At 34.7% G+C, this 15,602-nt stretch overlaps 1 protein-coding gene across 4 annotated transcripts in view; it reads right to left on the reverse strand.

The window, feature by feature from the left end:
* Positions 1–15,602, reverse strand: part of FOXP2 (forkhead box P2) — a 398,888-nt gene that overhangs the window by 263,380 nt on the left and 119,906 nt on the right. The window lies entirely within an intron of this gene.

Raw genomic sequence — 15,602 nt, forward strand, 5'->3', positions numbered from 1 at the left:
ATCGACATCACTACCAATGTGACAGAACACAAAGTTCAGCATAGCTTTTACTTATGGTCTTCACAGGATGGCGTCCTGACTTAATTCACAAATGACACAAGACATTTATTACACACCAATTCATCAGAGATCTTTCAGGATTTTGTCCTTCTTCCATTCTGACACCATTAACAAGTTCCATCCTGTCTGTTGTGGTTCCTGAACCTCTCTTGTACTGTGTTCCTGTCCTGAACGACATCTTTTCTATTAGAGGGGTAATAGCTATTCACCTTTCTCTGCTGTATATACATATGATTCTTTTTATACTTCAGAATTATTAATTTCCATGTATATTTTCCCCTCACTCTTACTTTTTCCCCTGTTCCTTGGGATTAGAACCAACACAGAAAGATCAAGACAGTTGGGAGACTATCAGCTGGTTCAGCATCACTACCTAGCAGCATAAAACATTATTTTTAACATTTATATGTCAATAATTATGACTTTACCCAATTGCCACCACTGGAATCATCACTACACACACAAGTAGCTTCTTACAGAGACAAACTTTTGTCCATTTTTCTTACAACACTATTATACCTCCTTATTAAATACCTCCTTATTAATCAAAACCAACCTAAAATGTTACCACATCAAATACAGATTACTCAGTCCACCCTGAAATGCTATCATTAATCTGGCTGATTTACAGAGGAAAATTACTGAAAAATTTGGATGGCAACATAATGTAAACCTTTTCCTATCCCTGGAAGTGTTCAAGGCCAGGCAGGACAGGGCTTGGAGTAACCCAGTATAATAGAAAGTGTTCTTGCCCATGGAGGGGAGGTTGGAACTGGATAATTTTTAACGTCCCTTCTCTGAACAGTTCTAGGACTCTATGATTTCATATCAATTTAACAAAACCAAACTCAGCTAAAATAAGTTTTGAAGTATCAAACATCAGACTAGCTGCATCTATTCTGCAGACACTTCTGCTACTAGGGACGAAAGCAAGATGGAAAAAAGATTTCCTAAAAACAGGAGGAGAGCTGCATGAACTAAAGCTGATCTTTCATGTCCATTGAAAAGACCTAGACTGAGGTTTAGGCATACTGAAGCCACTTCTGCAACCACATTTTCCACATAATTACTGGAGCTAGTGTGAAACTACCCAGTCCAAGTGCTGTGACCCATCTAGCCACAGCTCTGATAAACTCAGCACTGGCTGCAGAACCTGCCTGAGAACCAAAATAAATATGCAATTATTAACTGCCTCTGTGCCTCCTGTCCCACAGACAGACTCTGCAGGAACCCCAGATCACTATACAGGGGAGAGTGACTGCTGTTCAGCAACACCTGGGTGCCCACAAAATAGTTCCATTATTGGCTCTTAAGCACAGAATTGTAAGAAAACCAAGAAAAAACCTTGCCTTTATAGTCAAACCAGATAAATAAGGAAACTATAAAAGTAACAATTAAAGATAAATAGAGAAACCAAACCCTAACAGAATAATTATATACTCAAGTCCAATAAAAAGTTAATAACTTTTGGAAAAGAATTTTTAGTATTTGACATTAATATTTTAGGGCTTTTTAATAGCTATTCACATACCTACCCAACTCTTATTAAAAATTATTTCATTTACAGGAAGGTGTCTCCAAGATCTGACTATTTACAGTATCCTCTCCATTTTATGTCTTTCCAAATCAAAACTGATATTTGGGTACAGAAATACTTGTTCCAAGACATAAAATGAACATTTTATATTGAGTGGTTACAAGAGAGTGACACACAAAACTCTTACCTGAAAGGGACACCGTACCTTACTGTGGTATTTTAATAAATCAGGTTCTAAATTACTAATAACAAAAACAAAATTTTTGAAATGAAGGTTATTGTGAGGACCCATGTGAAAACTTACTTTTAAATTAATCCCATTCAGGTATCACACTGCAATTCCAGACAAGCAGAATAAACAAATGCTTTGAACTTTTGCAGATTATTAAAACTCAATCAATTTTCTTAAAATTTCTGTAGTAAATTTCCTCTTAAATATCAGCATATAAATATTTGTGCAAAAAGGAGTGAAAAACTCAAAACATACCATTTTCATCATGCCTGTATACCATGTAGTTTTTAAGACAATATTTTCCAGTTGTAACAAAGTAAATCTTAGAGAGAAAGTCACAGATTCATGGCTGTGGAGTTTCCAAAAGCAGTTTTTAACCAAAGAGAAAAAAAAGGCATGAACAAACTATTTAACTCTGATACAATTTGGAGATCCATAGTCCATCTCTTTCAGTAAAGCAAAAACTGATCAGACTTAATTGCAAGGTTAATTTACTGTCGGCTTTACCTACATCTCTTGTTGCAGTGCACATTAATGTACATTCATTGACAGCCATAGTTAATGTTATGGCGAGAAATCAACCAAGATTTCTTACTTCATGAGTTTTCAAGCTGCACAACTACCCTTTTTTATGAAGATGGCTCTACTAACTCACTTTTTATAGGAGTTTTTATGTTTCTGGATGCAAATTGAGATGACTTTCCTGTATTTGTCCTGAGCTTTCTTTCTGAAGGAATTTAAGGACTCTCAAGATTCTTTTCTCCTTTAATTGTGAAGGAAATTATTTTTATAAGAGGCCTTCCTTGTCCTCAACTCCAATTATAAAAATCTAATACTGCAAACTCCACTACTTGTTGCTTCAAACATACACAAAAAATAGACATTAATGTGTAATACTCCAGATTTTCTACATAAATACATGTTGTTTTCTTAACTCTCCTTTTCAGCTCAAAATGGCATCATACAGAATAAACTTACATTCATATTTGGCAAATGTTTCTTGATACTATATCCTCCAAAAGTTGATCCTAATTAATGCATTCCTTACTGATTCTTTTAGTTCATAACAGGGCATAAGACAAAACACAATATTCATATCCATCTGAAAGGTCCAGGAGATCTTTTCAGCTCCAGTACCTAGAGTGGGACAGGATGGACCTAGAACCTAAGTGCACCTGCCTTTTCCTCTTGCTTTTGCCTTCCTGTCACTATGGGATGTCAGGACAAGGAAAGTGATGCTCTGTGAACCTTGTCAGAATACATGTTTCACTGCAGAAACCTTCAGGAACACTGTCTGGAAATAAGAAATTCAATTTCCGTACTCACACCACTGCAAACTCTTCATAAAAATACTTTTAAAACAAGTTATTTGTGACTGCTACCACTGCTGTCTGGAATAGCATGGCACAGACTGAGTGAGGTCTTTTCCAGCCTTAGTGATCCTATGATTCTCTAGGATAGCAGAGCAGAGCAGAGCATAGCACAGACTATTTTCAGTTGGAAGGGAACATGCAACTATCCTCCAATCCAGCTGCCTGACCAATTCAGGGCTGCCAAAAATTAAATGTTATTAAGGATGGTGTAAACACTGACAGGCTTGGCACACGCACCACCACTTTAGGAAGCCTGCTCCAGTGTTTGACCAACTTCCAGTGTTTGATCCATAAAGAAAGCTTTCCAAATGTCCAGTCAGACACCCCAGCTTTGAAGTATTCCCACAAATCCTATTACTGGATCCCTGGGAGAAGTGATGAGCTGCTCCATCTCTCCTCCCCCTCCTTGGGAAGCTGTACAGAGCAATGAGGTCACCCCTCAGCCTCCTTTCCTCCAAACTTGACAAACCCAAAGTCCCAGGCGACTCTTCATGGGACATTTACTGCAGCCTGCTCACCAGTTTTGTTGCCCTCCTCTGGATGCATTCACAGACCATTCTCTTAAACTGAACACAGTATTCCAGAGTGTGTCTGTACTTTGTTGGTAATGAGCTCTTTACCCTGACAGCTAAAGCACCTACTAAACTACAACAGAAATTATACCAAAATGTATTATTTATTATTTTACTTATTAAAAACTTATTATTTTTTATCCAAAATGAACTTTGAACTTCAAGTACATATCACATTAAGCTATTTACTGAAAACAGGAAACATGTGGGGGCAAATAAATGCAAATAGCAACAAATGAATTCTGCTTTAACAAGAATGTCCTGGAAGAGATGACTATTGATATGTACAGTTCTAAAAGATACTAAGTCTATATTACAATTTATTTTAATTGTTAATTAATTTTTTTATTACTTGCTTTGCTGATCAGATGAAAAATGTTGCACATATAGAGAAAGGAACGAAATCGCAGAAACGCTGCCTTGTATTTCACATAATTTCATGTGACCTTGAACAATGCTGGTGCAAAGAACCCAGACAAATTAGATTTTACATTTACAAGAATTCCACAGCGTGAACATCTAAGAGTGTGAATGTCTCCTGACAATTTTTCCAGGTTGTTCTCAGAAACAGGTAAGAATTTCCTTGCTAAAACATCAATTGGCTCCCAAAGGGAGTTACTTTAGGTAGGCCTGAGGAATAAGAAGCTTCAGAATTATGGCCTTTCCGTCACAGTACAGCAGCTCAGGAAAAAGGACAAGAGCAAGGGATTAAGGAAGCTTAGATATTGTTCACAATTCAAATTAATCTTTGAGTAGATGATGGGTTATAAGTGACAGATGAATAAGGGAGCAGAATTTTCAAGTAAACGTTGCTTCTGTCCCGCAGCAGGGAAGATTTGCTTAGCTGAAATGCAGTTTCCTCAGTGCCTGACTGACGCAAGGACAAACAACAAGGCATAAATTTATGCTAAAAAGCTTACCTTTGTTAATAAAAGTTAAAGAAGAAATATTGTTTTTTAGTTTTTAAGCAGAAAGCTGGTAAGTCAAAAGAGCAAATCAAGTTTGTAAAACTCACAGAAGAAAAACAGCAACAAATACCAGTGCTTGAGCACTCGTACAAGTCTCTTTCAGTCATTTGAAAAGCCCTTCCATCAATGGTAAGAAATCAGACAGACATGCTCAAAGATTCCTCATCTATATTGGACAAGAGTAATACACTCAGAAAAGCCTAAGTAAACATGAAGCATCCTTTATGTAATTATGCTTTATATAATTAATTATAAATTATCATAATTTTTTTTTAAATTCATATATATTAAGTCAGTCAATTAGAAACAAGCTTTATCCTCTCCTCTGGAAGTGTTCATAAATATCCATGACACAATGAATGGGAGAAAAAACCCTCAAAACCCCACAAACATTAAATAACAAAAATCAGTCAAGACTAACCATACTCAAACTGCAGAAACCAAAAATGTGAATAGTATAAGCAATAGTGTCTATTGTATTTAGACAGCCTTTCATCATACCATGTGTTGGTGTATCAAAGCAAAAATCTGTTTTAACAAGTATAATTACTTAAATAAATAAATGAAGATGGTCAGGACTGACTTTTAAAGCTAGCTGATTACATAGAGTAGGATAGCAGGTTTTTTTTTTATAAAGAGGTTTAAAATATTTTAATAAATGCCTTTATGTTAGAGGATTTTGTATTTCTGAGATGTAAATAAAACAATAAGTCTGCAAAGCTCAGAGAATAACTCCATAAGCCATTTTACAAGGAGGATATACTTTTCCTTCTTTTCTATGAATGTATAAAGCTCTCCTTCAAGCTCTTACTAAATCTATTGATCTGTGAAACACAGTGCACTCCAGGGAGGCAATTCACTTGACGTTATATATCAAATGATGAGATGAATAATGATCAGACCATTTGGTAATTAAACATCTTACAAACCTTCTAACTGACTGAACGTCACAAAGGTCAAATGAGATCAAACCTATTTTTTTGCTGTTTTTAATTTTTTTTACAGAAGTTATATTTAACAGCCATTATTATACTACATGGCAAAACCAAATTATTGAACATGCTTTTCATTCCTATTAGGCAGTTTGAATACATAAGAGAAATATTTCTTTCATCCCAGGGTCCTATTATAATCTTCATTTTTAATGTTATAGAGAAGTAACTACTCACCAGTATGGTGCAAATAACTAGCTAAGTTATTAGATTAAGGGAAATGAACAGGTCATAGAGCAAATCTCAAATATATCAAAGCACTAAGAAATTAAAAAACCTCCTTGATAACTTCCTGTAAAGTTATAGGAAATTGACTTTTTTTTTAGATAACCAAGTCCATTTCAACAGTTTGAAGACACTAACAGTGTTTGTCAACTTACACAATGATTTGGACATTTTATCTGTTATCATATGCTAATAATTTAAATGTCTGACCCTAGAAATAAATGCAAATCATTTACTAATTGTAATTATTTAATAACTGTAATTTCATTAACATTTTTGCCAGTAAATCTTTAAGTTGCAAAGGCAATCAAAAAGTTGCACAGCAAAGATGGTTTTTACTACAGACTAACAAGTGAAAATCACTTGCCTCAATAGCTAATGCCTCTGTCAAACATGGTTTCTAGAAATACCAGTATCTATTCACAGCCATCTTCAGCATAGACTTATAGGTTACCAGAAATCAAGGACTTCACTGTCAGACAAAATAAAGCCCTCCATCTTCAAACAAGCTATCACCAGCCTTCACAGCCCAAATCACATCCCAAATATTAAAGAGTATCTTAGGATTTTCCTTGAATTACCTTCCTAGAAAATGAAGAAATCTTTATTAACTTAAGAAAACACTGAACATCTTTCTCAAAAACAATTTGGGACAGATCCAGTCAACAGCCCAAACACACATGAAATAACTAAACACACCCAGTAACAGCCTCCATGGATGTGACATTCTGTCTTACAGGGGAGCAAACTAGCTACTCTAAAATATCCCAGTGCTGCTCCAGGTGCTTCTGCACAGCTAGAGCTCATCTGGGAAAGAGGGGTCTCTGGGGCAGAAGCTGAAGGAAAGAGAGGATTTTCACAGGGCATCTAAAGAAGTAATGCAGGAGGTGAATTTGGCCAGCAAAGGACAGAGTTTCACTGGAAAGTTCCACATCCATGCAGCAGACTGGCTACTACTGGGGGCCTGAGGAGGATGCAGGAGATGGCACCTCCATGGTATCAACTGCCAGTCACTCACAGCACTTTGTCTGCCCTCGTCTCGAGGTTGGGAACAGAGGTCAAGCTTGCAAAATGAAAAAGAGGACATTAAATCACATGCTCCATCTTCTGGGATCTTTTAAGTACTGGACAGGGCATTCAAGTTCATAACATAATAATTTGGAAACACTGTCCTATAAAACACATTCAATCCATCCAATATATAGCTTTTTCAGGCCTATTCAATCAAATAAATTTGGAATTGCAAAAATAAAACAATGTAAGCGATAATTTTTCTTCAGATCTAGCTCTAATAATATGCAAATATATTGTATTCAGAAAATTTTCTAGAGACAGAGAAATAGCAAATAACCAATTCTGTAAAAGCTCAACATGCAAAAAAACAGGGGGAAAAATGTCACTTTACTGTAAGAAACTGGACTATTTCATTATACTTTAAGGATAAGTAAGTAACTCTGGGACTTCCACAATAGGACAGTTTCCCTTGAAAAAACAAATAAGCAGGTGTTCAGATCAAATTTTGGGGGCGTATTACACATGTGAATTAAGCACTGACCTGGGAAAAGATGTTCTGTGGAGGCTCAAGGGCTGCAGCATATGCTCACTCAGCAAACAGCTGCAGCAGTTAAGGCTGCTCCTTCCCTCTCCTTCCTCTCCCCACTGTTTTTTACCCTCCCAACACCAGAGCTGCTGCTGCCACAACAGAGCTGGCAAAAGGACCAAAAAATGACCATTTGTTGTGTCCTTTAGTGCAGACCAATGGGCATGGTTCAAACTGCTATGAATTTTCTATGGCATCAGCTGGGCATCCTTTCCACATTAATTTAGTTTCCTTTTTGACAAGTTGGAGAAGCAAGAAAAAATGCAGTTACAAGTTCTGGTGGAGGGGCAATGAAGAATTTGGGAGAGAGGAAAAAGATATCTAGAACTGAAGCACCTGTTCATTAACTAAGTATGTGCCTTAGTTAAAAGGATTATCAATAGTTAGGTAACCCTTAGTTAAAAGGATTATCAATATCAATTAGGGCTGGGTCTAATACTTCTACAGTGAAGATGAAAAATTCACAACTGGAAATGCTTATTTTCACATTTATTATAATAGTATTACTCAAAAAAGCAAATATAAATTGATTCTGTCATGAGAGAAAACTTTAAATATTTTTCCACTCATTCAGTAATTCAGTTCAACATTTCAGCCTTATTTTAAAAAATAAAATAATAATAATGCTGTCATTCATTTAGTCCACTTATCCAGCAGAGAGAAACTGGCCTGAGGCAAAATTTCAATGAAGAAGTTTGTTTTGTTGGTTTGGGTTTTTTTGTTGGTTTTTTGTTTGTTGTTTTTGGAAATTTTTTTGCTTGTTTGTATGTTTTTATAAAGCAGGAATCTTAGAAGTAAAATTCCATATAAGAAGAAGGTGAGGGATGATGCAAAGATTACAGACCTCTGAATTTATCTTTTTTTAAAGAAGTACCAACCACCAAATTTGAGAAAAAATGTATCTACCTATATCTAAAAGCCTTTGACTGGAATGAGTAGAAATTTTGTATATGCTATCGGTCTAATTCAAGTGATAAAAAAGAGAACTGGATTTGCATTACATCATGAAAATGTATCTTAGAGCAAGGAGAAAACTAAGTAAAAATGAATGACAAATGACCATGTGAGAAAATTTTCATCTTGAAAAGAAGAAAGCTAAATTTTCAGCAACTTGATGGTAGCACGCAGATAATAAATATTAGTTTCAAATTAGCTGCAAAACATTTAGGACATGAGGTCACATGTATTTGCCATAGCACACTATCCATCTGCTCCAATTTGAAGTGTTTAGTAAACAACTTCACCCAAATAACACAGAATGATCTTGGGCTGCAAACTCCTAAAGGAACTATTCATCCATATGTATCCTGACAGATCTAAAACAATATTTTATTTAGTTTCTCTCTCAAATATAAAAGCATTGAGTTAAAATTATAGTCCATTTCCCATTAGTGCTGTTACCTATAGAACTATACATAATCAAAGTATATAGATTCTAGAATTAAATTTCTGCACTTTATATACTGAGGTACCATGTCCCACACCTTTTTCTTGAGAAGTGACATATATTGTGCAAACGATATTAAAAGCAATTTGAACTTTGAAGCCTTTGATTACATGGATGGTAGGTTTTTTTTGCAAAATCTTCACTGGATCTGTCATAAATAAATGAATTTATATATAGGTACCCAAATCTATATGCTTATGTTTGGATATAGGACCAGAATGACCACATGAACCAAAAAAACACCTGTTTTACTTCCCTAGACAAGTCAAGCTCGGGGGGGGCGGGGAAGTTTCTTCAAAAATTCATATGTGAACAATCAGAATTTACCAGAAAAAAGAAAAAAAGAAAAAAAAAAAGAGATGTAGTTAAGCACAGCTTTCTCCACCAAATAACCAGTAAAATCCTGTATTCTATAGGCTGTGACTGACAACAATTACCACTAAATAGCTGTTTTACAGACTACATTCAAAATTCTGAGGCCTAGTTCCTGAGGGACAATGATCTCTGTCCAGTTCCTAGATGACAGCAGCCACACAAAAAAATCATGACCTCTTTCTTTCCTAGATCCCATAATGCATTTTCCAGAGAAGAGAAGAAATCACTCCCCAAGACAGATAACAAGTACCACTTACAAACACAAAACTCATTTTAAATCAGCTTTTTAGGGAGGCTAACTCTCAAAGCAATCAAATAAACATCTATTCCATTTTCAAGATCCCATTCATTTTCAGGAATTACATGTGATGCTATTTCTTCCATATGTAGTTACTTGTACTGAATTGCTTTCTTTATTGCCTATGTTCATTTATTTTTTTAATAAGGATTTAAAATAGCTAGTTCATAACATTTATCATAGAATGATTTCTCAATAAGGTAACTTCAAAAGCATGCCAAAAATACAGATAGATTTTTTTCAGATAATTTTTTTTTTGTACTGAAGAACATATGAAATAGTTAGATGAAAATCAGAATTAGTTCAAACAGTCAAATAAGAGACCATGTTGAGGAAAATGGCACAAATAAGTTGTTCTGAGCAATACGGAAAACCACATTTCATTTTTTTAACTTTTAGAGAAATCCCAAGTAAAGTAAACGACTGTTGAGGCTTCTTTTTCTCTTGATAAAACCAGCTTTTATTCTGTCTAAATCAATCTGTGTTGGAGTGCACACAGGCCTCAGAATTTTTACCCAAAGATTGTGCTAAGGGCATAATGGCTTTACAATTTAACTGGAAAAAGCTATGAGAGAGAGAAAAGGCTACATAACACAGAAATGAGCAGGGATTCTTTGTCTTGGACCTCTTAAAACAGAAAAAATCCAAAGCAATTATATGTATATAATTTAAAGCAACTAAATTAATTTTTTCTGTTCCCTCCAAATGGCAAGACTTCCAAAAAACTTCATGGAAAATGAAAGGGTTAAAACAGAGATATATCTATATATCTCTATATATATATCTCTCTATATATATATATATTTTTTTTTTTTTTCTTTTCAGATTTGTGTCTTCTTCTATTCTGTCCCTAGGAAAGACAAAGGTGTTGATGACCCTTTTATCATACTGAATGAACAGAAGGAGTACCATGAGGTAAACGTTGAAATTTTAAGTCTGGAACTGCTTTGAGAGCATCATGAGTTTGGCCACATACACACATCAGCATGGCAACAAGAGAAGAAAGACCTGGGGCCAGTGCTCTGCCTTATAAGCACAAGAGAGTAATTTTTACTGTTAAAAATACACAGAGGATATGAAAAAAAAAAAAAAAAGAAGACTATCATTCACGCTTCTTAGGTTTATTTACTTACTGAAAATATGATTTTGACCAATAACAACCCTGCCACTGAATACATAAGCATAACTAGCTGTGTATTCTGGCTAACATTTAACCTGGAAATCTACCCTTACTATGTTTTCCTAGTCTGCCAACTCACTCCTGCACGTCATTTTCAAATAGCTCATTCTTCATTTATTCCTTACCCAATATTCATGAAATCTCACTAGTATCCCACCTAGAAGTACAAATAGTACAATCTTTTACAATCAATTTCTTAAATTTAAAAAACAAAATAAAATTGATACATAACATCTCTTTCCTCTCCACTCCAAAAAAGAACAGATTGTGTTTAAACATAAAGAAAAAAGGAAAAATTAGTATTGGATATTTAAATGATTGTGTTTTCAACTGGTAAACCAAGGCTGCATCTGCCAACTTTGCTGATATTTTTTTTTAACTTTTTTTTTTAAATTTATTTCCTTTATTAACTCTGAGTTTGACATAACTTAATATATTAAACTAAAACACAGGTGTGTCTTACTTTCTGGAAAAAGTGGTCCAACTAGTAAGGAGGGGTCCACTAATGTGACTAAAAAGACCAATACTCATTTTCATCCAGATAAAAAAATAGTCATATGTCATCTATTGTGTCTTTTGTCACATATTATTATATATGGTCTTCTTTCTGAAAATAGCACAGACATACTACAATGCTTATGCACAGAAATTCTTTATAAAATAATGTTGAGAAGAATATTTGGGACTTGTTGACCATTATGCTGAGCAGTTTGTCACAATACCTTTAGTACCTCATAGTTCTTGTGTATTGTACTGCTATACTTTTAGAAATGTTAGGGCTTTTTTTAGCAACTTTATCTGTAATATTCAAAATTATGTCACTTAGTAATTCTGTGAAATGCAAAATAGATTGTTACTTTACAGATTTTTAGTAATCATTTTCTCAAATACTAAACTCACTCTTATTTCTTTAAATTACATTTTAATAGACTGGTTATCTATCACCACTCTCAAACTATCAGAAGCAATAAGAAACTAAAATCAGTATATCCATTACTTTTATATTAAAAATAATCTCTCTGTTTTAGAGAACTAACAATTTAAACACCAATGAAAATGATATTTTCAACAATTATAATTTTGGTAGAAGCCATTAACAGCGTAACAGCAAGCCAGTAGACACCTTTTCCTGGTATATTGTGCATAAAAAGTATTCCCATCTGTTTCAATGCTCAGGCTTTTTCATGGGCTTAAACCTGTCAAATTATTCCATTTGATTTCAGAGAATTCTCATATGGCAATCTATTTTATTTACTTTATCTTCAATAAAATGGTTGAGTGAGCATTAGCAACTCCGAGACACAAGTTTCAATCAGTCCTCTGGCAAAGGCGTCAATCTACATTAGACCCTCAGTGCTGTGAGCTGCAGCCAGAAAGCTGCAGCGAGACAGGGCAGCAGAGAGTGAGTGAGCAGGACCTAATAAAGCAGCAGTGGAGAGAGAGAAAATTCCCCCCAGACACCACCACACACCACTTATATAATGTGTGTGCCTAGTTCAACACACCAGTAGCTCCTTAATAAAGCTGACAGCTAAAAAGGAGATTCAGACTCCAACTTCATTTTACATGACAACTACAGTAATGGTACTCTGTTCTCAAGCAGGCCACATTTAGAAACCTGAATTCAGTTCAGTTAAAAATTAAGAGTTCTCACCTCTCCCATTCATGTCACATAGGAAAAAGGACCATAAAATTATTAAGATGCACACCATTTTCTCCTCATTTTATACAGCTGAAAAAACACATCAGGTTTCAACTATCTTTTCCTTAAAAATTTCTGTGCTAGAAACCACAAAACAATCAACGTATTTAAGCAATAACTCATTTTTCAAGACAGTATCATTAACAAATGATTCCAACAAATGTGGAGCATCACTCCTAGATGCCACAAAAACACCTCCCAAAGCACAAACTTTATAATAACTGATGCAAGTTCATACTTTATATGGACTGTGAAAAACCAGATTATTTCAACAATGCTCTTCCCAGCAAATCAGACCATTAAGACTTGTACTTATTGTTTAGTTGAATTGAAAAGCTGGCCAGTTTAAATCCATAGTTTGACATTATGTATAATCATAGCAAAAACTTACTGCCTCATCTTTCCAGGTCACAAATTCAAGTCTACCAATGCACTACTTTTTGACAAAAGTTGACTTCAGGTTCCCCCCCAAATCACCAATTTATAGCTATTCAAAATCACCCTGAAAAGATAATTCAGAATTCTAAGAAAAATAGGGTCTCTGTTCTAATACAACTCCAATAGAGCATAAAGTACTGTTTATGTTTCAAATTCTTCCTGTTAGAAGCCATATTAAAGACAAAGCCCATCAAACCACATCTAATTACTTCTTGCAAACCAGATACCATCCTTCTCTTTCAGCATTATGCTGCATACCCTCCTTTCATTCACTTACAGAAGTATTAAAACTCCTTTGCTTTCTGAGCAGAATGTGAAAGGTTTAGATTTCCATGTGGACAAACTTAATGCCAGTCCATTATGCAGCCAGTGGAAAACATCCTACCTTTGACATGTTGGTCACCAACATGGTCACTAGCAATGAGTCCTTACATAACTCTTAAGTGAATTTCAGTGCAGATGCAAGATACCTACATGAGATATTCTTCTGTACTAATCTAACAGTGTAATTATGTTTGCCCTCTACAAAATAATCACATGCATATAGACTAAATATTCCACAGTACACAAAATGTGTGCATATACATGTACATGAGCCGTGACGTTTCAAGTTTTTGTTTCCAAGTTTTGTAGTACCAGAAATAAACTGGAATGAGCACAATGTCTCCTCCTCTCCAACCTGACAACACAGAAGAGCTAGATCAATTTAATAATCATTAATACAAGCATTTATTTCACTTTTTTTTCAAAGCCTAAGTAACTCAGAAAACATAGATGTAAATGTATCACTAGCAGTCTCAAAACTGTCTATTTGAGTCATCAGTCAGAAAACAGAATATGTTTGCTTTCACATTTCTTAGACCACTGTCTCAGTTTTTCTAAAACTTACTCCTATAGAGTTAAGTGTTCTATTGAGAGGACAAAAAACAAACATTTTTTTCTCTCTGTTGATTAAAAATGTATTCATAATTGCAATTTCATTTTTATGCACATCTATCACTACATTTATAACTGAATCTCAGTTTTCAATCATTTCAAAGACACCATATCCTGCCATAAAAAAACCTATTGATTTTAAATACCATACTGAAGAACTAGCATTCAGAATTTACTACTGTTTCCTCATTAACTGCAAAAACATTCCTTCTCCACTTTCACATACTGCAAGAAATAGAGACCAACACTAAAAAGGCCAAAAAGATTTTGGCTTCCTTTACAGAAAGCATTTTTATAGAATATATTTAACTTAAAGTTATGGAAGAAAATAATGGAGGAAGCAGAACAGCAGTTACTTTCTTTCATATGCTTTAAGTTGGAGACATACTGGAATTCAATAAAGTTGTACTGCCAAAATATCAGAGTTGCACAACTCAGTTACACTGCATTTTGGCCATTATTTGTCAGAACATAGAAAACTTCCAGAGAAAATATCCTTTAAAAACAAAAACACCCTTGCTGATTCAACAGATTTAAACTACAGTTTCCATCAAACTCCAGTTTCTATCAGTTTTCCAAAATACTGACACTATCAAAAAACTATCTAACATAACTACATACAAGTTACACCATTCAGGCAAGTAAAAATAGAAATGTCACAGAAATCCAGCCATATTTCCATTGCTACATAGAAAGCAAAGAATCTGATATTTCTCACTTTTTTTTTCTACTGAATAATGAAGAAAACCCCACTGTTTTGCAAATAAATATATTTCTACATACTAACATATAGTCATGTAAAGGTTTGCACATGATATCAGTAATATCTACATTTTTCCTGTATAGTGCTGTATAGCCTTTGACTTACAACATTTACACCTAACCTTCCTTCTTTTCCTGGCTTCACCATATTCATACTGTAACCTTCCAGCCAGTGCCTTAACTCCTTGGAAAAAGGTGAAGTTAAATCAGAATAAAGGAATTTTCCTTTCTTATTACCCATTGAAGACAGTCACAGTGAAACACGCACCAGAACAGTCTTCTTTTGCACTAGTTTGAACTAGGTCAAAAAGGGCTGTTCTTCTTCACACAGGGTAAAACGTCAAAAAACTTGTTATAAACATAGTTTCAGGACTGATTACTGTCATCATCATTAACTCCTGTGGAACAGCTGTTTCTTCTTTCCTTCCAGAGGCATCAATACATTAAGATGGATATACCAATATTATGGAGTATATGGGTATATCAGAGTATCTAGTAATACTTTAGCAGTTGGTACACATAGCATATTATTTGTATTGACATATTTGTTTCTAATTCCTGGTGTACGCAGAAGAATTTGGTCTGGTTACTATTTTGGCAAGTTTGTTGCACCCTCTTGACATCTGTATCATAAAAATTTAGTACCAGGCCCAACTGACCATATTTTGCAATTTATATGTTGAAATATTGCCTAAAAACTTTGAATTTGAAAAGTTCTGGGCATATTCTCAAAAAAATTTATACCTCCGTAGGAAATGTAGAATATGAACAACTGCAACACTCAACATTTTTTTTGTTGCAAGAGCAATTATGAAAACCCCAAAATAAACGTGACTGCCTTGCTAAGCTCTCATCTTACACTAACTCCTTCAGGATCTCCTTTTCCAGTCTAAGTTAAAAAGACC

This window comes from Melozone crissalis, unplaced genomic scaffold (genome assembly GCF_028551555.1).
Source record: "Melozone crissalis strain CALT ecotype California unplaced genomic scaffold, PUWL_Pcris_2 ptg000004l_1, whole genome shotgun sequence".
Taxonomy (NCBI): domain Eukaryota; kingdom Metazoa; phylum Chordata; class Aves; order Passeriformes; family Passerellidae; genus Melozone; species Melozone crissalis.